This window comes from Oncorhynchus gorbuscha, unplaced genomic scaffold (assembly GCF_021184085.1).
Source record: "Oncorhynchus gorbuscha isolate QuinsamMale2020 ecotype Even-year unplaced genomic scaffold, OgorEven_v1.0 Un_scaffold_2116, whole genome shotgun sequence".
Lineage (NCBI taxonomy): Eukaryota > Metazoa > Chordata > Actinopteri > Salmoniformes > Salmonidae > Oncorhynchus > Oncorhynchus gorbuscha.
In genome coordinates this window covers 3,664-29,395 of record NW_025746707.1, presented here as the reverse complement: position 1 = coordinate 29,395, position 25,732 = coordinate 3,664, and the positions used below count along the sequence as shown (strand labels likewise).

At 46.2% G+C, this 25,732-nt stretch overlaps 2 pseudogenes; both read right to left on the bottom strand.

The window, feature by feature from the left end:
* Nucleotides 1-449: 449 nt before the first annotated feature.
* LOC124025006 lies at nucleotides 450-15,123 on the bottom strand (annotated as a pseudogene).
* A 3,085-nt stretch (nucleotides 15,124-18,208) lies between these two features.
* Nucleotides 18,209-24,743, bottom strand: LOC124025004 (annotated as a pseudogene).
* Nucleotides 24,744-25,732: the final 989 nt, after the last annotated feature.

Below are 25,732 nucleotides of genomic sequence, written 5' to 3'. Positions count from 1 at the left end.
GCACAGTTAAGGCTTATAATTTGTTTTTGTAAATGAACTATTGATTTTCACCAGTAGCCTAATCTATACACAGTGGAATGCAGCTAGACGTAGGTTTCCAACGCTTCAACAGAGAGGACATAATGAGTGGTGTTGTGAGGGAAGTTATTGGAGACCCAACTGGTAGTGTTCTCATTCCTAATCTATACACAGTGGAATGCAGCTAGACGTAGGTTTCCAACGCTTCAACAGAGAGGACATAATGAGTGGTGTTGTGAGGGAAGTTATTGGAGACCCAACTGGTAGTGTTCTCATTCCTAATCTATACACAGTGGAATGCAGCTAGACGTAGGTTTCCAACGCTTCAACAGAGAGGACATAATGAGTGGTGTTGTGAGGGAAGTTATTGGAGACCCAACTGGTAGTGTTCTCATTCCGTGTTGTTTACTTCCTGCTAGCTGTGGAACGTGTCACTTCCCCATCATGGGGGCTTGTGATGTCACCTGGGAAACAGGGTCAAGGAACGGCACCTCGTCTTGTGACATCACCTGTGACCATACAGGGTCACAGTACTGTAGTGTAAACCACAGGCCATACAGGGTAACAGTACTGTAGTGTAAACAGGCCATACAGGGTCACAGTACTGTAGTGTAAACCACAGGCCATACAGGGTCACAGTACTGTAGTGTAAACAGGCCATACAGGGTAACAGTACTGTAGTGTAAACCACAGGCCATACAGGGTAACAGTACTGTAGTGTAAACCACAGGCCATACAGGGTAACAGTACTGTAGTGTAAACCACAGGCCATACAGGGTAACAGTACTGTAGTGTAAACCACAGGTCATACAGGGTAACAGTACTGTAGTGTAAACCACAGGCCATACAGGGTAACAGTACTGTAGTGTAAACCACAGGCCATACAGGGTAACAGTACTGTAGTGTAAACCACAGGTCATACAGGGTAACAGTACTGTAGTGTAAACCACAGGCCATACAGGGTAACAGTACTGTAGTGTAAACAGGGTAACAGTACTGTAGTGTAAACCACAGGCCATACAGGGTAACAGTACTGTAGTGTAAACCACAGGCCATACAGGGTAACAGTACTGTAGTGTAAACCACAGGCCATACAGGGTAACAGTACTGTAGTGTAAACCACAGGCCATACGGGGTAACAGTACTGTAGTGTAAACCACAGGCCATACAGGGTAACAGTACTGTAGTGTAAACCACAGGCCATACAGGGTAACAGTACTGTAGTGTAAACCACAGGTCATACAGGGTAACAGTACTGTAGTGTAAACCACAGGCCATACAGGGTAACAGTACTGTAGTGTAAACCACAGGCCATACAGGGTAACAGTACTGTAGTGTAAACCACAGGCCATACAGGGTAACAGTACTGTAGTGTAAACCACAGGCCATACAGGGTAACAGTACTGTAGTGTAAACCACAGGCCATACAGGGTAACAGTACTGTAGTGTAAACCACAGGCCATACAGGGTAACAGTACTGTAGTGTAAACCACAGGCCATACAGGGTAACAGTACTGTAGTGTAAACCACAGGCCATACAGGGTAACAGTACTGTAGTGTAAACCACAGGCCATACAGGGTAACAGTACTGTAGTGTAAACCACAGGCCATACAGGGTCACAGTACTGTAGTGTAAACCACAGGCCATACAGGGTAACAGTACTGTAGTGTAAACCACAGGCCATACAGGGTAACAGTACTGTAGTGTAAACCACAGGCCATACAGGGTCACAGTACTGTAGTGTAAACCACAGGCCATACAGGGTCACAGTACTGTAGTGTAAACCACAGGCCATACAGGGTAACAGTACTGTAGTGTAAACCACAGGCCATACAGGGTAACAGTACTGTAGTGTAAACCACAGGCCATACAGGGTAACAGTACTGTAGTGTAAACCACAGGCCATACAGGGTAACAGTACTGTAGTGTAAACCACAGGCCATACAGTGTAACAGTACTGTAGTGTAAACCACAGGCCATACAGGGTAACAGTACTGTAGTGTAAACCACAGGCCATACAGGGTAACAGTACTGTAGTGTAAACCACAGGCCATACAGGGTCACAGTACTGTAGTGTAAACCACAGGCCATACAGGGTCACAGTACTGTAGTGTAAACCACAGGCCATACAGGGTAACAGTACTGTAGTGTAAACCACAGGCCATACAGGGTAACAGTACTGTAGTGTAAACCACAGGCCATACAGGGTAACAGTACTGTAGTGTAAACCACAGGCCATACAGGGTAACAGTACTGTAGTGTAAACCACAGGCCATACAGGGTCACAGTACTGTAGTGTAAACCACAGGCCATACAGTGTAACAGTACTGTAGTGTAAACCACAGGCCATACAGGGTAACAGTACTGTAGTGTAAACCACAGGCCATACAGGGTAACAGTACTGTAGTGTAAACCACAGGTCATACAGGGTAACAGTACTGTAGTGTAAACCACAGGCCATACAGGGTAACAGTACTGTAGTGTAAACCACAGGCCATACAGGGTAACAGTACTGTAGTGTAAACCACAAGCCATACAGGGTAACAGTACTCAGTGTAAACCACAGGCCATACAGGGTAACAGTACTGTAGTGTAAACCACAGGCCATACAGGGTAACAGTACTGTAGTGTAAACCACAGGCCATACAGGGTAACAGTACTGTAGTGTAAACCACAGGCCATACAGGGTAACAGTACTGTAGTGTAAACCACAGGCCATACAGGGTAACAGTTAGTCACCCAGTTAGTCACCCAGTCAGTCAGTCAGTCACCCACCCATCCAGTCAGCCACCCACCCATCCAGTCAGCCACCCACCCATCCAGTCAGCCACCCACCCCTCCAGTCAGTCACCCACCCCTCCAGTCAGTCACCCACCCATCCAGTCAGTCACCCACCCATCCAGTCAGTCACCCACCCACCCACCCATCCAGTCACCCACCCATCCAGTCACCTACCCACCCACCCATCCAGTCAGTCAGTCACCCACCCACCCGTCCAGCCAGCCAGTCACCCATCCAGTCAGTCACCCACCCGTCCAGTCAGTCACCCACCCGTCCAGTCAGTCACCCACCCACCCATCCACCCAGTCACACACCCATCCAGTCACCTACCCACCCACCCATCCAGTCAGTCAGTCAGTCACCCACCCATCCAGTCAGTCAGTCACCCACCCCTCCAGTCAGTCAGTCAGTCACCCACCCGTCCAGTCAGTCACCCACCCACCCGTCCAGCCAGTCACCCACCCACCCGTCCAGTCAGTCACCCACCCACCCGTCCAGTCACCCACCCACCCACCCGTCCAGTCAGTCACCCACCCACCCGTCCAGTCAGTCAGTCACCCACCCACCCACCCACCCATCCAGTCAGTCACCCACCCATCCAGTCAGTCAGTCACCCACCCAGCCGTCCAGTCCAGTCAGTCATCCACCCACCCGTCCAGACCAGTCAGTCATCCACCCACCAGTCCAGTCAGTCAGTCAGTCACCCACCCACCCGTCCAGTCAGTCACCCACCCACCTGTCCAGTCAGTCACCCACCCACCCGTCCAGTCAGTCACCCACCCACCCGTCCAGTCAGTCACCCATCCACCCATCCAGTCACCCACCCATCCACCCTTCCAGTCAGTCACCCACTTATCCACCCGTCCAGTCAGTCAGTCAGCCACCCGTCCAGTCAGTCACCCACCCACCCGTCCTTTCAGTCACCCACCCACCCGTCCAGTCAGTCATCCACCCACCCACCCGTCCAGTCAGTCACCCATCCAGTCAGTCACCCACCCATCCAGCCAGTCACCCACCCACCCACCCACCCAGTCACCCACCCATCCAGTCACCTACCCACCCACTCATCCAGTCAGTCCGTCACCCACCCATCCAGTCAGTCAGTCACCCACCCCTCCAGTCAGTCAGTCACCCACCCATCCAGTCAGTCAACCACCCACCCGTCCAGCCAGTCACCCACCCACCCGTCCAGCCAGTCACCCACCTACCCGTCCAGTCAGTCACCCACCCACCCACCTGTCCAGTCAGTCACCCATCCAGTCAGTCACCCACCCATCCAGCCAGTCACCCACCCGTCCAGTCAGTCAGTCACCCACCCACCCATCCAGTCAGTCACCCACCCATCCAGTCAGTCACCCACCCACCCGTCCAGTCCAGTCAGTCATCCACCCACCCGTCCAGTCAGTCAGTCACCCACCCACCCATCCAGTCAGTCAGTCACCCACCCATCCAGTCAGTCACCCACCCCTCCACCCACCCCTCCAGTCAGTCAGTCAGTCAGTCACCCACCCACCCAGTCAGTCAGTCACCCACCCACCCATCCAGCCAGTCACCCACCCACCCGTCCAGTCAGTCACCCACCCACCCGTCCAGTCAGTCACCCACCCACCCACCTGTCCAGTCAGTCACCCATCCAGTCAGTCACCCACCCATCCAGCCAGTCACCCACCCACCCACCCGTCCAGTCAGTCACCCACCCACCCGTCAGTCAGTCAGTCACCCACCCACCCACCCAGTCAGTCACCCACCCACCCATCCATTCAGTCACCCACCCACCCCTGACAGAGCTTGAGAGGATCTGCAGGGAAGAATGGGAGAAACTCCCCAAATACAGGTGTGCCATGTTTGTAGCGTCATCCCCAGAAGACTCAAGGTTGTAATTGCTGCCAAAGGTGCTTCAACAAAGAACTGAATAAAGAGTCTGAATACTTATGGAAATGTGATATTTGCATTTGAGGTTTTTTTCTAAAAACGTCTTCTTTTTTAAAACAGTTTTTGCTTTGTCATTATGGGGTATTGTGTGTAGATTGATGAGGCAAAAACATTTTTCATCCATTTTAGAATAAGGTTGTAACATAACAAAATGTGGAACAAGTCAAGGGGTCTGAATATTTCCAGAATGTACTGTATATGAAGGATATATGTAATAACCCCTTCATAATGTACTGTATATGAAGGATATATGTAATAACCCCTTCAGAATGTACTGTATATGAAGGATATATGTAATAACCCCTTCAGAATGTACTGTATATGAAGGATATATGTAATAACCCCTTCAGAATGTACTGTATATGAAGGATATATGTAATAACCCCTTCAGAATGTACTGTATATGAAGGATATATTTAATAACCCTTCAGAATGTACTGTATATGAAGGATATATGTAATAACCCCTTCAGACTGTACTGTATATGAAATAACCCTTTCAGAATGTACTGTATATGAAGGATATATGTAATAACCCTTTCAGAATGTACTGTATATGAAGGATATATTTAATAACCCTTTCAGAATGTACTGTATATGAAGGATATATGTAATAACCCCTTCAGACTGTACTGTATATGTAATAACCCCTTCAGAATGTACTGTATATGAAATAACCCTTTCAGAATGTACTGTATATGAAGGATATATTTAATAACCCTTCAGAATGTACTGTATATGAAGGATATATTTAATAACCCCTTCAGAATGTACTGTATATGAAATAACCCTTTCAGAATGTACTGTATATGAAGGATATATTTAATAACCCTTCAGAATGTACTGTATATGAAGGATATATTTAATAACCCTTCAGAATGTACTGTATATGTAATAACCCCTTCAGAATGTACTGTATATGAAATAACCCTTTCAGAATGTACTGTATATGAAGGATATATTTAATAACCCTTCAGAATGTACTGTATATGAAGGATATATTTAATAACCCTTCAGAATGTACTGTATATGAAATAACCCTTTCAGAATGTACTGTATATGAAATAACCCTTTCAGAATGTACTGTATATGAAGGATATATGTAATAACCCCTTCAGAATGTACTGTATATGAAGGATATGTAATAACCCCTTCAGAATGTACTGTATATGAAGGATATATGAAATAACCCCTTCAGAATGTACTGTATATGAAGGATATATGTAATAACCCCTTCAGAATGTACTATATATGAAATAACCCCTTCAGAATGTACTATATATGAAGGATATATGTAATAACCCCTTCAGACTGTACTGTATATGTAATAACCCCTTCAGAATGTACTGTATATGAAATAACCCTTTCAGAATGTACTGTATATGAAGGATATATTTAATAACCCTTCAGAATGTACTGTATATGAAGGATATATGTAATAACCCCTTCAGACTGTACTGTATATGTAATAACCCTTCAGAATGTACTGTATATGAAATAACCCTTTCAGAATGTACTGTATATGAAGGATATATGTAATAACCCTTCAGAATGTACTGTATATGAAGGATATATGTAATAACCCTTCAGAATGTACTGTATATGAAGGATATATTTAATAACCCTTCAGAATGTACTGTATATGAAATAACCCTTTCAGAATGTACTGTATATGAAATAACCCTTTCAGAATGTACTGTATATGAAATAACCCTTTCAGAATGTACTGTATATGAAATAACCCTTTCAGAATGTACTGTATATGAAAGATATATATGTAATAACCTGTGCCAGGAAGAGGTTCATAGAAAACATGTGTGGGAGCCTCTTCAACTTCTTGCTGAGGAGAATGACAATAATGGTCCACACCTACAAACACAACATGATGTGTTTCAGTGTATCCAGTGTTTAAATACAGCTTGAACCCACTCAACTTGTCAAACGTCTTTGCAGAATAGATTAGAATTTTAAAAAGCCATTGGTATGAATCCTCTATCATTAAAGCTGCATTCTTCACCATGAATACATTAAGCCCTGATCAACACCATGGAGTCAGCAAGCCCTGATCAACACCATGGAGTCAGCAAGCCTGATGTAAACACCTTCAGACTGTCTGATCAACACCATGGAGTCAGCAAGCCCTGATAAACACCATGGAGTCAGCAAGCCCTGATCAACACCATGGAGTCAGCAAGCCCTGATAAACACCATGGATACAGCAAGCCCTGATCAACACCATGGAGTCAGCAAGCCCTGATCAATACCATGGAGTCAGCAAGCCCTGATCAACACCATGGAGTCAGTAAGCCCTGATAAACACCATGGATCAGCAAGCCCTGATCAACACCATGGAGTCAGCAAGCCCTGATCAACACCATGGAGTCAGCAAGCCCTGATCAACACCATGGAGTCAGCAAGCCCTGATCAACACCATGGAGTCAGTAAGCCCTGATAAACCCCTTGCTTCAATCAGCTAAAGTCAGGCAGGACCACACATGGAGGAAAACCAAGCCTATTGAAAAGAGTGTCAAAGTCTGCCTTCTTCATTTGCCTTTCATGTAGAGAGAGTGAGAGAGACAGCGAGAGAGAAACAGAGAGAGCGAGAGAGAGACAGAGAGAGCGAGAGAGAAACAGAGAGAGAGAAACAGAGAGAGCGAGAGAGAGACAGAGACAGACAGCGAGAGAGAAACAGAGAGAGAGAGAGAGAGACACCAGACAGTCAGAGAGAGACCAGAGAGAAACTGATCAACACGATGGAGAAACAGCAAGCCCTGATCAACAGACATGGAGTCAGCAAGACAGACCAACAGAGGAGTTCAAGCCCTGATAAACAGATGGTCAGCAAGCCCTGAAGACACCATGATGGGAGCAGCAAGCCCTGATCAACACCATGAGAGTCAGAGAGAGAAGCCCTGATCAGACACGAGAGAGAAACAGCAGAGCCCTGAGAAACACCAGAGAGTCAGCAAGAGAGAGATCAACAGAGAGAGTCAGCAAGCCCAGAGAGAGACCAGATGAGAACAGAAATAGCAAGAACCCTCACCAGTGCGACCAGGCTGACGATGCTGATGTTGAAGCTGACATTCTGCAGCTCAGTGTGGCTTGGGGTTCATCAGGGGATGGTCAGGAGCCAGGCTGATCACAACATGATGGGGGCAGACAGAAGCGTGCTGATCACCATCCCTGATGTCACCTACAGGAGGACAGACAGGGAGGTACAGACAGAGATGTGTAAATACAAGCCTTGGCTGTCTATGTGGCTATTTGCTAAGAAATTAAATACGAATTGATAACCATACTCACCCACCTCCAGCCCCATGTTGCTCAACACCATGTGTGTGTGTGTGTGTGTGTGTGTGTGTGTGTGTGTGTGTGTGTGTGTGTGTGTGTGTGTGTGTGTGTGTGTGTGTGTGTGTGTGTGTGTGTGTGTGTGTGTGTGTGATACCAGCTCCATGTTGTACTGTGATGCGTAGATGGCCACGCTGGGAGCAGGGGAACACCCGTAGAGAAAGGCATAGTTGGACAGGCTGGAGTGGTTCAGACTGCTGCTGTTGGAACCTGTAGAGTCCAGCAGGTCGACCATGTCCTTACAGATGAGAGGCATCACCAGCCTACATAGGAGAGACAGATACCACTGTGTTAGGACAGTACCATTAGGACAGTACCACTAGGACAGGACAGTACCACAAGGACAGTACCACTAGGACAGTACCACTAGGACAGTACAGGACCACTAGGACAGTACCGTACCACCGTACCACTAGGACAGTACCACTAGGACAGTACCGTACCACTAGAACAGTACCACTAGGACAGGACAGTACCACTAGGACAGTACAGGACCACTAGGACAGTACAGGACCACTAGGACAGTACCACTAGGACAGGACCACTAGGAAAGGACGACTAGGACAGGACCACTAGGACAGTACAGTACCACTAGGGCAGTACCACTAGGACAGTACAGTACCACCGTACCACTAGGACAGTACCACTAGGACAGGACAGTACCACTAGGACAGTACAGGACCACTAGGACAGTACAGTACCACTAGGACAGTACCACTAGGACAGTACAGTACCACTAGGACAGACAGTACCACTAGTATAGGACAGTACCACTAGGACAGTACAGTACCACTAGGACAGACAGTACCACTAGGACAGTAGACTAGGATAGGACCACTAGGACAGTACAGTACCACTAGGATAGGACCACAGGACAGGACCCTATTTACGACTGCAGTAATGCAGTTGTCAGCACCCTATCCATCCATTCCCACAGGGTAGGTTGATAACGACTTGAAGGAAAGTCAGCTATTGACATTTCTGTAACTCACAGTTTGGCAGTGATGAGCAGGATAAGGGCTACACCAGTAGACCTGGTGAGTTTGCCCACCTGTCCCACCATAGATAGTCCCAGGTAGAATAGAGCTGCTCATCCGAAGGAGTTGGCCAGGCCATCCACAAACTCCTCCATCACAGCAGGGATCCTCTGGCCCAGGACAAAGTGGGACACGATCCCGACCACCACCATGAACACTATAGGGTTCTTCAGTACCTATAAAATAGAATAAAAGTGGGATACAATGTCCACCAGCCACCACCGTATAGAAGGTGGCTTTACTGTCCACTTTCCTTACAGTCCACAAAAATGTGCCTTATTGCCGTTAACCCAACCCCCCTAAGACACCCTGTTTTAACCCAACCCCCTAAGACACACCCTGACACCATGAAACCATGTTTTAACCCAACCCTCTAAGATACCCTGACACCATGTTTTAACCCAACCCCCTAAGACACAACCTGACCCCATGTTTTAACCCAACCCCCTAAGACACACCCTGACACCATGAAACCATGTTTTAACCCAACCCTCTAAGATACCCTGACACCATGTTTTAACCCAACCCCTAAGACACCCTGACACCATGTTTTAACCCAACCCCTAAGACACAACCTGACACCATGTTTTAACCCAACCCCTAAGACACAACCTGACACCATGTTTTAACCCAACATAGTTGGACAGGCCCTAAGACACAACCTGACACCATGTTTTAACCCAACCCCTAAGACACCATGAAACCATGTTTTAACCCAACCCCCTAAGACACCCTGACACCATGTTTTAACCCAACCCCTAAGACACACCCTGACACCATGTTTTAACCCAACCCCTAAGACACCCTGACACCATGTTTTAACCCAACCCCTAAGAGACCCTGACACCATGTTTTAATCCAACCCCTAAAACACACCCTGACACCATGTTTAAACCCAACCCCTAAGACACACCTGACACCATGTTTAAACCCAACCCCTAAGACACACCCTGACACCATGTTTTAACCCAACCCACTAAGACACACCCTGACACCATGTTTTAACCCAACCCCTAAGACACACCCCGACACCATGCTTATAATAATAATAATATAATATATGCCATTTAGCAGACGCTTTTATCCAAACCGACTTACAGTCATGTGTGACATACATTCTACGTATGGGTGGTCCCGGGGATCAGTACAGGACCCACTACCCAGGCGTTACAAGCGCCATGCTCTACCAACTGAGCTACAGAAGGACCCAACCCCCTAAGACACACCCTGACACCATTTTAACCCAACCCCTAAGACACTCTCCGACACCATGCTTAAACCCAACCCCCTAAGACACACCCTGACACCATGTTTTAACCCAACCCCTAAGACATCCTGACACCATGTTTTAACCTAACCCCTAAGACACCCTGACACAGTTTTAACCAACCCCTAAAACACACCCCGACACCATGTTTAAACAACCCCTAAGACACACCCTGACACCATGTTTAAACAACCCCTAAGACACTCTGACACCATGTTTAAACCCAACCCCTAAGACACACCCCGACACCATGTTTTAACCCAACCCCCTAAGACAGACCCCGACACCATGTTTTAACCCAACCCCTAAGACACACCCCGACACCATGTTTTAACCCAACCCCTAAGACACAGACACCATGTTTTAACCCAACCCCTAAGACACAGACACCATGTTTTAACCCAACCCCCTAAGACACACCCCGACACCATGTTTTAACCCAACCCCTAAGACACATCCCGACACCATGTTTTAACCCAACCCCTAAGACACACCAGACACCATGTTTTAACCCAACCCCTAAGACACTCCCCGACACCATGTTTAGGAACCCAACCCCTAAGACACACCCTGACACCATGTTTTAACCAACCCCTAAGGACAGGACACCATGTTTTAACCCAACCCCTAAGACACACCCTGACACCATGTTTTAACCCAACCCCCTAAGACACATCCCCGACACCATGGTTTTAACCCAACCCCTAAGACAACCCTGACACCATGTTTTAACCCAACCCCTAAGACACACCCTGACACCATGTTTTAAACCCAACCCCTAAGACACCCTGACACCATGTTTTAACCCAACCCCCTAAGACACCCTGACACCATGTTTTAACCCAACCTGTCCCCCCTAAGACATCCCGACACCATGTTTTAACCCAACCCCTAAGACACATCCTGACACCATGTTTTAACCCAACCCCTAAGACACCATGTTTTAACCCAACGCCCTAAGACACCCTGACACCATGTTTTAACCCAACCCCTAAGACACACCCTGACACCATGTTTTAACCCAACCCCTAAGACACATCCTGACACCATGTTTTAACCCAACCCCTAAGACACCATGTTTTAACCCAACGCCCTAAGACACCCTGACACTATGTTTTAACCCAATGTCCCCCTAAGACACACCCTGACACCATGTTTTAACCCAACCCCCTAAGACACATCCTGACACCATGTTTTAACCCAGTCCCCTAAGACACCATGTGCCTAAGACACCCTGACACCATGTTTTAACCCAACCCCTAAGACACACCCTGACACCATGTTTTAACCCAACCCCTAAGACACACCCTGACACCATGTTTTAACCCAACCCCCTAAGACCACCCTGACACCATGTTTTAACCCAACCCCTAAGACACCCTGACACCATGTTTTAACCCAACCCCTAAGACACCCTGACACCATGTTTTAACCCAACCCCTAAGACACATGTTTTAACACGCCCTAAGACACCTGACACCATGTTTTAACCCAACCCCTAAGACACCCTGACACCATGTTTTAACCCAACCCCTAAGACACATCCTGACACCATGTTTTAACCCAACCCCTAAGACACAACCTGACACCATGAAACCATGTTTTAACCCAACCCCTAAGACATCCCTGACACCATGTTTTAACCCAACCCCTAAGACACATCCTGACACCATGTTTTAACCCCTAAGACACCCCCCAACGCCCTAAGACACCCTGACACCATGTTTTAACCCAACCCCTAAGACACACCCTGACACCATGTTTTAACCCAACCCCTAAGACACACCCTGACACCATGTTTTAACCCAACCCCCTAAGACATCCCACGACACCATGTTTTAACCCAACCCCCTAAGACACATCCTGACACCATGTTTTTAAGACACCATGTTTTAACCCAACGCCCTAAGACACCCTGACACCATGTTTTAACCCAACCCCCTAAGACACCCTGACACCATGTTTTAACCCAACCCCCTAAGACACCCTGACACCATGTTTTCTAGCCTTTATTATGCACTGTGATATTAAGATGTTTTTCCATTCTCATCACAGCTAGCTAACAGATACACAGATCCTTTCACTCTAATTTCTTTGTTACAAAATCCTACGTATTTACTACTTTTATTGAATGGTAAATATGTTCCTAGTCCAATAAAGAATAAAGCACCATTTAATGTAATTTGCAAAACAAAGAAAAAAACTATTGATCACAGAAGAAAGCAAGATGAAATGACCTGCAGCAGCACCACTCTTGACCGATCTGCAACTTGCCCTGCTGTCTCTCTGGGTGGTCCTTCCACTTCTGGACCTCACAGAAGGCAAATCCTATGGGATTGAGGAACATCAGGGAGACAGGAGCCACCAGGTAGATGTACTGCAGGTACTCTGGATATGTGTTCCTGTACAGGGCGTCCACTGCAGGGACGGGGGGTGACAGATGTTATTGTATGGTTTCCAAACCACTCCTCAGGGACTCCCAGATGTTCCAACAAATACAGAGTATTCAGAAAGCATTCAGACCCCTTCACTTTTTCCACATTTTGTTACGTTACAGCCTTATTCTAAAATTGATTCAATTAAATGTTTTCTTCATCAATCTACACACAATACGTCATAATGACAAAGCGAAAAGAGGTTTTGAGAAGTGTTTGCAAATGTATTAAAAATAAACAGAAATAACTTATTTATATAAGTATTCAGACCCTTTGCTATGAGACTATAAATTGAGCTCAGGTGCATCCTGTTTCCATTGATCATCTTTGAGCTGTTTCTACAACTTGGAAAGGCACACACCTGACTATATGAAGGTCCCAGTTGACAGTGCATGTCAGAGCAAAAACCAAGCGTCACGTCTGGAGGAAACCTGGCACCATCCCTACGGTGAAGCATGGTGGTGTCAGCATCATGTAGTGAGGATGTTTTTCAGCAGCAGGGACTGGGAGATTAGTCAGGATCGAGGGAAAGATGAACAGAGCAAAGCACAGAGAAATCCTTAATGAAAACCTGCTCCAGAGCACTCATGACCTCAGACTGGGGCGAAGGTTCCCCTTCCAACAGGACAACAACCCTAAGCACACAGCCAAGACAACGCAGGCGTGGCTTAGGGAAAAGTCTCTAAATGTCCTTGAGTGGCCCAGCCAGAGCCGGACTTGAACCCGATCGAACATGTCTGGAGAGACCTGAAAATAGCTGAGCTGCGATGCTCCCCATCCAACCTGACAGAGCTTGAGAGGATCTGCAGAGAAGAATGGGAGAATCTCCCCAAGCTTGTAGCGTGATACCCAAGAAGACTCAAGGTTGTAATCACTGCCAAAGGTGCTTCAACAAAGAACTGAGTAAAGAGTCTGAATACTTATGGAAATGTGATTTTTTATTTTTTTTATTTTTTTTTATAAATGTGAAAAAATGTCTAACCTGTTTTTGCTTTGTCATTATGGGGTATTGTGTGTAGATTGATGATGGAAAAAACAATGTAATCAATTTTAGAATTAGGCTGTAAAGTAACAACGTCAAAGTCAAGGGGTCTGAATACTTTCAGAATGCACTGTGTGGGGAACGGCTGGGTCTGTTTTGACAAAGAGGTTGAACTTTCCAAAGTAAAATAAACTGGCCCTATTGTACTACGATCACATTCCAAAAGACAACTATCCTCACCAATGGGATACCCCAGGGCGAAGTCGTTGCTCTGCGTAGCGAAGATGGAGTAGAGTCCTGCCTTGCTGTACCTGCTCTCCGGACTGGCCACGGCGAGCGTCAGAACACACACCAGGACGAACACCGACACCGTGGCTATCAGGATACTCCACAGGAACGACCAGATCACGTTATTAAAGTCCAACAGAACCATGTTCTTGAAGAGCAGCGCCGGAAGGGCGAATTTAGACACAAAATTCCCTAATCCTTTAGCTTGATAGGAGGTGATTATGTCTGTCCTACCGGCGATGTATCCACACAGGATGATCCCAAAACACTCCAGGAGAGCCGGGAAGAGCTTGTCGATAGACATGGCTTGGGTGGAGGAGAGGGGATTGTGGGATATGTTCTTGCCATGGATGGCTACGTAGGTATCCATGGTTGTTTTGTGGTTGTAGGAGCACTAAATTACTTCACCGATGGGAATATTTTCGATATCCGAGTACAGAACAGTCACGCTGGGCACCAGTTCAGGATAATACATCCGCAATGCCCTTGTTGAAACAATAATAATCAGTTGTAGTAGGATAAGTCATACACTTTTTTTGGGTTGTCAGAAAAACATATGTAATACCAAGGACCAATAGCGTTTCCTGATCAAGTGACAAGTCTAGGAAAAACTCCTGGCCCTACCAATCCCCTATACAGGAGAGGCTGAATCTGTTGTTGTCAAAAATAACCAAAACAAAGATATTTACAAGGAGTGCAGTGCTGATGACATGCATACCACAGATATTGCATTATAAAGTTAGCATGCTATTCGTTGATAGTAACAGTTACATTAACGTCAGTTAGCTCGCTTGCTAAAAACATATGGCGAAAATACAACGATATAAAAGCGTCATACCTTGCACATCTGGTAACGAGATATTGCATATTTAACACGTGATTGTCGGGTTTAAAAAATAAATAAAAATGTAGCTATATAAACGTTAGTCTGAACTCTATCTACTGCTGTTGACAGCTAGCTAACGGTAGTACATGCTATTATCATTTGGCGTAAAGCTATTTGGGATGCTTGGCACGTCAAGACATTGATGTTGCCCCAATTGAAGTTGACATGTAAAATGGTGAGAGGAAAGGTTTATGTCCCAAGGATCCCTGATAAGCACTAAACAATTCTCATTTGTGGCCTCATTTCGTGCCATTGTTCATCAACGCCCTAAATTATGAGTGACAAGCCAGCCATCCAATTGTCGTGTGTTGTTTCGACGAGCTATACTCGGCTTTGATTGGGTGGGAAAGCGACCGCACTCTGACATGGGTATGGGTCTCTCAAGAGGTCTGTATAATGTGAGTTTAGACCTGTCAATAAATCAATACATTTAGGTCAATAAATCAACGAATTAGCTAAGACTAGACACCTTTAAAATAGATAGAAACCTAGAATACTCCACTCGTTGCATATCCCCATTAAAAAATGGATTTGATTCTAAAATAGTGTAGTTTGAGAGTGTTAGTGAAGCAACTAACTTCCTTTTGTACGAGAACACAAGAAGTCTCAACTTTATTTGCTTTATTTAAAAAATCCATTTGGAAATAGTTTGCTTTGTTTTACATTGAAAAGCATCAGGAAGAAAATACACTCAAAAAGGCAGAAACAAAAACAGTTGAATGCATCAAAAGAATAATCCTATATAAATTCCCTTGAAGCCAAAGTGCATAAAGCACTCTGCAGTACCATTGTAAATGTCATAGGGAACTAATCTCCCGTGGGCAGTTTCTGCGTGTAGCTGACCCAACTACGCTATATTTGACTTTGGGTTAACAGAGATAACTAGGGAACAAGAGACAGAATACATTCTGAAAGAAGACTGAAAGAAAAATGTCCCCATGAGGAATGTCATTCATTATGTCTGTCACCTGAGGAGGAACTAACACACAACTTTAATGGTCCTCTTTTTTCCTCCAATGCAAGTTGTGTCTGTCTGTTTGGTCCTAGGTAGTCTCCAATGCAAGTTGTGTCTGTCTGTTTGGTCCTAGGTAGTCTCCAATGCAAGTTGTGTCTGTCTGTTTGGTCTGATTGGTAGTCTCCAATGCAAGTTGTGTCTGTCTGTTTGGTCCTAGGTAGTCTCCAATGCAAGTTGTGTCTGTCTGTTTGGTCCTAGGTAGTCTCCAATGCAAGTTGTATCTGTCTGTTTGGTCTGATTGGTAGTCTCCAATGCAAGTTGTGTCTGTCTGTTTGGTCCTAGGTAGTCTCCAATGCAAGTTGTATCTGTCTGTTTGGTCCTAGGTAGTCTCCAATGCAAGTTGTGTCTGTCTGTTTGGTCCTAGGTAGTCTCCAATGCAAGTTGTGTCTGTCTGTTTGGTCCTAGGTAGTCTCCAATGCAAGTTGTGTCTGTCTGTTTGGTCCTAGGTAGTCTCCAATGCAAGTTGTGTCTGTCTGTTTGGTCCTAGGTAGTCTCCAATGCAAGTTGTGTCTGTCTGTTTGGTCCTAGGTAGTCTCCAATGCAAGTTGTGTCTGTCTGTTTGGTCCTAGGTAGTCTCCAATGCAAGTTGTGTCTGTCTGTTTGGTCCTAGGTAGTCTCCAATGCAAGTTGTGTCTGTCTGTTTGGTCCTAGGTAGTCTCCAATGCAAGTTGTATCTGTCTGTTTGGTCTGATTGGTAGTCTCCAATGCAAGTTGTGTCTGTCTGTTTGGTCCTAGGTAGTCTCCAATGCAAGTTGTATCTGTCTGTTTGGTCCTAGGTAGTCTCCAATGCAAGTTGTGTCTGTCTGTTTGGTCCTAGGTAGTCTCCAATGCAAGTTGTGTCTGTCTGTTTGGTCCTAGGTAGTCTCCAATGCAAGTTGTATCTGTCTGTTTGGTCCTAGGTAGTCTCCAATGCAAGTTGTATCTGTCTGTTTGGTCCTAGGTAGTCTCCAATGCAAGTTGTGTCTGTCTGTTTGGTCCTAGGTAGTCTCCAATGCAAGTTGTATCTGAGACACCGCCTCTGTGGGAAGAGACGACGTCCTATTGCAGCCAACTGTCTTTGGTCAAACACACGTGCTCCTGCCATTCCCCCCATTCTCTATTCAGAAATGCATATCGTATCATATCATATCGTCTTTACAGAACAGAGAAAACACTGAGGCCAAACATAGCACTTTTCTCTCTCACATCAGCCTACAGCCAGCATATTTTGATCCATAATCATATCCTCCTTGCATACATTAAACACTTGCAAATTCTATGAGCAAAGCTCATTCATCTCATAACTTCAGGATCATGTATGTAACATTAATACATTTGAATGATTTACTTTCATAGGTCAAATATTAGATTGTCACTCTGCACGTGGTTCTGAGACAAGCTTGATGTTAATATCAAGTAGCGGAGACGTCCCAGAGCTGTAGTACAGAAGCAATATAATAATAATAATAATATAATAAGCAGAAGATAATACTGTAACTGTATAGAACAAAACATAGTCAAATAGATAACTTTAGAAAATAAAAACAAATAGTCCTTCCCAACAACTCAAATCATACAAAATTAAACTAACAACTGTCATGAGTGACATTCTTTTTTTCTTTCAAGGCATAAAGAAAACATTCCATTTTCACCTAAAGTTCCATCAACGCATCCTGTAACACACAAGCGTCCATTTTGTCTCTACCGTGTAAAAACAAAGTTCAAGACATGCCGTGAACTGCACATGAACTGTATGGAGAAGTACCCTTTGATGGTTAGAATATTGTAACTGATATGCTATAGTTCGGTTGCTCTTTGGCAAAGACAGGCACAGCATCCAGAAACAGACTGTTTCCCTTAACCTGTTAAAGATCCTTCATAACAATCCGGAATTGAAAAGAAAAAAAAAGGCACAGTGAAAAATGATAACAAAAGTATACAGTTTCAACACTACACACATAGTGGAGCAAAACCAAATGCATAGCCTATAAAACGAGCCTCTGTTGCGACTTTGGTTGGTTTGGAGTGCTGTTCGTTAAATGAGAATATTCTGTCAACTCCAGGCAGAAACACATGGTTGCGTGAGTCCCACTGTAAATATGGTCCTTCCATGGAGGTGCTATAAGCCTCATGGACAGAGGCAGTGGAAGTGACATACTTACATCCATGTACTCGGAGGGAAGGGAAGGGAGGGAAGGGAGGGAAGGGAAGGGAGGGAGGAGGGAGGGAGGAGAGGAGGGAAGGGAGGGAGGAGGAGGGAAGGGAGGGAGAGGAGGGAAGGGAGGGAGAGGAGGGAAGGGAGGGAGGGAGAGAGAGGAGGGAAGGGAAGGAAGGGAGGGAGGGAGGGAGAGGAGGGGAGGAAGGGGAAACATCCCAAAAACGACCGCTTCACCTGGGGATAGGGGGTAGTGGGGGGGCACCCCTGGACTTTTTATCGGAACCTGGACAGGAAAGAAGAGGAAAATAAGGCGGACATGTCAAGCAGGCTGTCAAGGACAGGAAGATACTCTGAAGGATGGAAACTTTCAGGAGGAAACAGATTTGGGACAAATCAATACATATAGAAAACACTTGATTTAGCCTTGCTATTTTTAAAGCAGAGCGCATGAATGTCAAAGTATTTGACGTGCATTTGACCCAGGTCTGGGAGGAAAGCCTTGGTTCCTACCTCTGCCGTCAGTCTTGGACAACTTGCTGGGGTATGTCTTCTGACAGGACACGTAAGGCTCTGGGACAGGGAGGTCTGAGACAGGGTGGAACTGGAACCTGGCCTCCCACTCATCTGACAGAGAGAGAAACACAACTCTCAGCGAGGTCAATTAAAATACCTATATGGGTTCAAACCCGGGTCTACAAAACTGTTAGCCCACTGAGCTGAAGCCAAGTCATTAGCAATGGGAGCTAAGGGCACATCAGGGAGTAAGGTCTCAAGCAGGATTAATCATCATGTGAATTCCTTCTGTTACACTCACCAATGTGTTGGTGATGGGAGTTCTGGAAGCCGTTGCCCATGGGAGGAGGTGGGGGAGGAGGGCCTCCTATTCCCGGTCGGTCTGGTGGGAGCGGGGGCCGTTGTCCCCCACGGGGCGGCTCTGCTCCCGGCCGGTTAGGAGGTGAGGGGACTGGAGATGACCTTATACTGCCTCCACGTGGACCTGAGGAGGGGGAGGGGAGGGAGCGGGCCTGGGGGAGAAGAGGTTACACCACAGAGTTCAATGCAACACTAGTTCTATATAATAGTATCATGTATATCATCGCTATAATTCACATCATAGCTACAAACTATATTCCATCCAGTCTCAAAAAACATACACGGTGTCCTGATGTCTGACCAAGCTGACCACAGAAAGGTTAACTATGTTTCTAGTTGCTAAGCTAACCCAAAAAGAGACAGTGGTCATCATTATATGACCTGAAGGGAGGCTGAAGGAAGCAGCATCCTTACCCGTCCGTCCTGGGGGGTTTTTACCCAGAGGGGGCGGCCTCTCACTGGGAGGGGGTGGCAGTGGTCCTGACCGGCCAGGTGGCGGCGCCGGCGAGTTGAGTGAAATGTTCCTCTGTGGTAGTCTGGGGGTGTGTTCGTCTCCTCCCGCAGGCGTTGGGGGCAGCAGTGGAGGGCCCGGTCTGCCAGGAGGGAGAGGGGGAGCTCCACCACCGCCGATGGAGGGCCGAGAGGAAGACAAGCTGGGGGCTTGGAGTTGAAAGATGGTGGCGGTGGTCCATCTCTGGATATGGAGGACCGGTGGCCCCCAGGGTGGGGGTGGGGGTGGGGACCAGGGGTCCTCTGAGGGTCTGCCAGGGTGGGGGGCTGGGGGTAGAGGGGGACGTCCACTACTGGGAACCGGAGGGGCCCCAAAGGAGGGTTTTGGCCCAGACGGGGCCCCTATAGGGCCAGGGGAGGGGGCAAGCCTTGGTGTCTGCCTGCAAGGTTGGGTGGTGGAGGTGCCGGGGCTGAGCTGGGTATCCGGGCTCCTCCTGGAACAGGCGGGGTCCCTCGACTCTGGAAGTTCTGGTTGGGCCGTGGGGTGTTGGGGATTGGGGAGGGGGTCCACCAGGGGTCTCTGGTCGCGGGGGGCCTGCCCGTCCCCTGGGGAGGTCGGGGGCGCTGCTCCGGGGAAAGGCTGGGGCCCCTGAGAACCGTGGAGGGCCAGCGGAGGGGCCCCCACCACCAAACGGTCTGGGGCCTGAGGAACGGCCTCCTGGAGGTACCATGGGGGTCTAGGGCCTCCTGTGGAAGCATAAGGGTTTCAAACATCACACACTTTGTCTAACATCATTTTGTCTTACATGGGGCTATGGTTAAAAACAACCAACCAACTAGTGCCCTCTATACATTACAGAAATATATGTAGCCCTTGTCACCTAGTGGCTGGTGTGACTGAGACCAGGTGAGAATTGGGGTATAAGTTAGCGAGCCGCAACATACGATTAGCGAGCCAGTGTTTCTGCCATGGACGACGCACGTGGCCTGTGCTTGTGGCAAGTTGTCAAACGTTTGGTCAGCAACTTTTGTTTATTTTCTGTAAATGGTTTTACCGCTTACTCAAGTAAATGACAGCTATGATTTGTATTGCAGTAACGTCTTCAACACTGTTGGGGGGGGGGGAGCGGCTTGGAAGCCGGTTGTAAGCTGGGAACAGGGTATAGGGAACAGGGTATAGGGTATAGGGAACAGGGTATAGGGAACAGGGTACAGGGTATGGGGTACAGGGTACAGGGTACAGGGTATAGGGAACAGGGTATAGGGAACAGGGTATAGGGAACAGGGTATAGGGAACAGGGTACAGGGTATAGGGAACAGGGTACAGGGAACAGGGTACAGGGTATAGCACAGGAACTATGAAACGTATACGCTTTTAACAATGTAATATGAACTGTGTCTTTTTACTAATGTTGTGTATTTAATAAAGTATTTGAAGTTTTAATATTGATATTTTATAAAGGAGCCAGGGTTATAATTATTGTTTCTTTGAAAAATATAATTTTGTGTCCCTTATTAGGTTGTTTTTTGGTTTGTCTCGTCCACAAATGAGCTGGTATTTGGGCAATAGATTTGGGATTGCCCCTAGCAGGTGGACTAGTTTAATATTCTTCGTTATATGTTTGTTTATATGTTCCGTCGCCCTTTCTGCAGAGTCCTCTGGGGCAGGCTGGTTTTAGAAGGGAACTATTGGGTTAGAGAGCAAAGGCAAGTCGTATGGATTTACATGCGTGTTTTCGCATACTAATATCACCAGTGTGTTATCATCTGTCAAAGAGTGTTTAGTCACCAGTGTTAGTCTTACAAAGAGTGTTTAGTCACCAGTGTTCTCTTACAAAGAGTGTTTAGTCACCAGTGTTATCTTACAAAGAGTGTTTAGTCACCAGTGTTCTCTTACAAAGAGTGTTTAGTCACCAGTGTTCTCTTACAAAGAGTGTTTAGTCACCAGTGTTATCTTACAAAGAGTGTTTAGTCACCAGTGTTCTCTTACAAAGAGTGTTTAGTCACCAGTGTTCTCTTACAAAGAGTGTTTAGTCACCAGTGTTATCTTACAAAGAGTGTGAATATACTTAATGTAAAGTGTTTACATGCAAGTCTTGGCATTACTTCTTGCCCTGCTGCTATCTATCCATAATGTATGTCTTCAATACCAGGGGTTCCCAAACTCCTTCACTCATCCAGCACTGGGGAACTTCACTCCCCAAGGTCTGCAACACTAAGATGACGAGAGCAACTGATGATGCACTACCTCATTTTGAAATTGTGCCTTGTGCATTCCACGATTACAACTTTCAAGAGTATGTTTAAAGTTGGACTGTGTTACTTTTTTTTGGGGGGGGGGGTGTCTCTGGGGTCATGCATTGTATTATTGTTTTGTTATGTAATAAACCTTGGCACTTTGGTCAACTCTGACAGACCTGTAATTGACTTGTCTTGAGGACGTGTAGAACAAGGTGGCGCAGTACAGTTTACATATAGCAACACATTACACTTGTTCAAGATAGTTATCATGGCTTATCTCAAACACCGCTTACTAACCACATTAATACAACCTCTAGACAACATTGTAGCCTCTAGAGGCTGCTGCAGTACATTGTAGCCTCTAGAGGCTGCTGCAGTACATTCTAGCATCTAGAGGCTGCTGCAGTACATTGTAGCCTCTAGAGGCTGCTGCAGTACATTGTAGCATCTAGAGACTGATGCAGTACATTGTAGCATCTAGAGGCTGCTGCAGTACATTGTAACCTCGAGACTGCTGCAGTACATTGTAGCATCTAGAGGCTGCTGCAGTACATTGTAGCATCTAGAGGCTGCTGCAGTACATTGTAGCATCTAGAGGCCGCTGCAGTACATTGTAGCATCTAGAGGCTGCTGCAGTACATTGTAGCATCTAGAGGCTGCTGCAGTACATTGTAGCATCTAGAGACTGCTGCAGTACATTGTAGCATCTAGAGGCTGCTGCAGTACATTGCATCTAGAGGCTGCTGCAGTACATTGTAGCATCTAGAGGCTGCTGCAGTACATTGTAGCCTCTAGAGGCTGCTGCAGTACATTGTAGCATCTAGAGGCTGCTGCAGTACATTGTAGCATCGAGGGCCGCTGCAGTACATTGTAGCATCTAGAGACTGCTGCAGTACATCGTAGCATCTAGAGGCTGCTGCAGTACATTGTAGCCTCTAGAGGCTGCTGCAGTACATTGTAGCATCTAGAGGCTGCTGCAGTACATTGTAGCATCTAGAGGCTGCTGCAGTACATTGTAGCATCTAGAGGCTGCTGCAGTACATTGTAGCATCTAGAGGCCGCTGCAGTACATTGTAGCATCTAGAGGCCGCTGCAGTACATTGTAGCATCTAGAGGCTGCTGCAGTACATTGTAGCATCTAGAGGCTGCTGCAGTACATTGTAGCATCTAGAGACTGCTGCAGTACATTGTAGCATCTAGAGGCTGCTGCAGTACATTGTAGCATCTAGAGGCTGCTGCAGTACATTGTAGCATTTAGAGGCTGCTGCAGTACATTGTAGCATCTAGAGGCCGCTGCAGTACATTGTAGCATCTAGAGGCTGCTGCAGTACATTGTAGCATTTGGAGGCTGCTGCAGTACATTGTAGCATCTAGAGGCTGCTGCAGTACATTGTAGCATCTAGAGGCTGCTGCAGTACATTGTAGCATCTAGAGGCTGCTGCAGTACATTGTATCATCTAGAGGCTGCTGCAGTACATTGTATCATCTAGAGGCTGCTGCAGTACATTGTAGCATCTAGAGGCCGCTGCAGTACATTGTAGCATCTAGAGGCCGCTGCAGTACATTGTAGCATCTAGAGGCTGCTGCAGTACATTGTAGCATCTAGAGGCCGCTGCAGTACATTGTAGCATCTCGAGGCTGCTGCAGTACATTGTAGCCTCTTATTATAAACATGGATCATTACCGTTACTGTTCCCTCCTGAGGACCGAAGCTTGGGAATGCCTCCTGCAAAGAGACCTCCTAGTACTGGTCCTCCTCCTCCGCCACCTCCTCCTCCTCCTCCTCCTCCACCACCACCACCTCCTCCACCTCCTCCTCCTCCTCCACCTTTGGGTTCTGTGAAGAAAGGTATTCAATCTCTTTTCATCCGGCACAAGACCATAACCTTTGAAATCTAATTATCTGCAGAAGGCCTTTGTAGGTTTCAAGTAGCTTCCATATTTCCTAATGGTTAGACTGAGGAGGAGTACATTCTGAGTAAAGCCTTGAGAATACACAGCATCAGAGAACCCTTTACTCACTGTCAATGATGGGTTGACTCCTGTCATTGGTCACGGCCTTCTTCAGGCGAGCACCTTTTCCGATATCAGACAGTAAGGCGTTTCTTCCTTGTGCTTCATTCTTGCTGAGTGATGGCTTCTGTGTATTTGCCTGCGAATGTTGACAACATAAAACACAAACAAAGGAGCCAGTTAAGTAATATAGAAAATGATATAGTATTACCTAGGACGACAACTTGCACAATCACATTGCCATGCTGGAAACGCTTCCTGTCACTACCACAAGGTGGCGCTATTGAACAAGGTCAAAACTGTACTGACCTAAGAAATTTCCCTTCAATCACTCATGAAAGAAGGGGATGAGAGGTGATCTGACAGAAGGGGATGAGAGGTGATCTGACCGAAGGGGATGAGAGGTGATCTGACAGAAGGGGATGAGAGATGATCTGACAGAGGGGGATGAGAGGTGATCTGACAGAGGGGGATGAGAGGTGATCTGACAGAGGGATGAGAGGTGATCTGACAGAGAGGGGATGAGGTGATCTGACAGAAGGGGATGAGAGGTGATCTGACAGAGGGGATGAGAGGTGATCTGACAGAGGGGGATGAGAGGTGATCTGACAGAAGGGGATGAGAGGTGGATCTGACAGAGGGGAGAGGGGGATGAGAGGTGATCTGACAGAGGGGGATGAGAGGTGATCTGACAGAAGGGGATGAGAGGTGATCTGACAGAGGGGGATGCTGTCTTCATCTAAGATTACATCTAAACTGAATGAATTTTCCATCGTCATGTTAACTCATATCAGTAGTTTCAATATAACTAGGACGTCTTTGGCGTGCTTACCACAGCGAAGGTTGGGGGTGGGGGAGGGGCAGGGGGTGGCGGGGGAGGAGGCATCTTATCTCTCTCTCTTCAGTTATTCTTCTACAGCTTCACCCCTGATGGAGAGAATACACACAATCCATTAAATACTTCCTAAATATCCACACAAACAGTAGGCTTACAGATGCTATACACATAACCAGGCTGGACCACAACAAACCTTCAGAGACATGGGAACACACACACACACACAAACACACACACGTCAGTTCAACATCTAGTTTTAATTTACATTAATTTAACATGAAATGTCACCATGTCATTGGATTAAGGTTCAAAGTTGTGAAAAAAAATATGAAATTCCCTGAAGTTGATGACTTCTTACAAAAGCAAACAGTTTTCCACTTTGATTCAATGTCATCACATATATATATATATATATATATTAATGACGTGGAAACATTGTTGATTCAACAGTTTTTACCCAGTGGGCTTTCACCACAGTCCTTAGAGCAAAGCTGTGTGACTGCAGACACATAATATTGTCTTTGCACAGAAATAACAGGATGTATTGAAATAACTTGCAAAGTACATGAGCTATAAAACCACAAGGGAAACAATCACATTGATCCAGAACTACTTCCTGGTAACAGCAGACAGATGACAACCATCATCCAATCCAGGGAGGTCCCCGGCTAAACAAAATCTTGGTCGACTGAAAGTCGTCTGTTCTTTTGATTGGTCAAAATTTTTCAACGTGTATTTTTCCATACATACAGTAGAAGTCGGAAGTTTACATACACTTAGGTTGGAGTCATTAAAACTTGTTTTTCAACCACTCCACAAATTTCTTGTGAACAAACTATAGTTTTGCCAAGTAGGTTAGGACATCTACTTTGTGCATGGCACAAGTAATTTTTTCAACAATTGTTTACAGACAGATTATTTCACTTATATTTCACTGTATCACAATTCCAGTGGGTTAAAAGTTTACCAACACAAAGTTGACTGTGCCTTTAAACAGCTTGGAAAATTCCAGAAAATTATGTCATGGCTTTAGAAGCTTCGGATAGGCTAATTTACATAATTTGAGTCAATTGGAGGTGTACCTGTGGATGTATGTCAAGGACTACCTTCAATCATTTGCTTGACATCATGGGAAAATCAAAATAAATCAGCCAAGACCTCAGAAAAAAATTGTAGACCTCCACAAGTCGG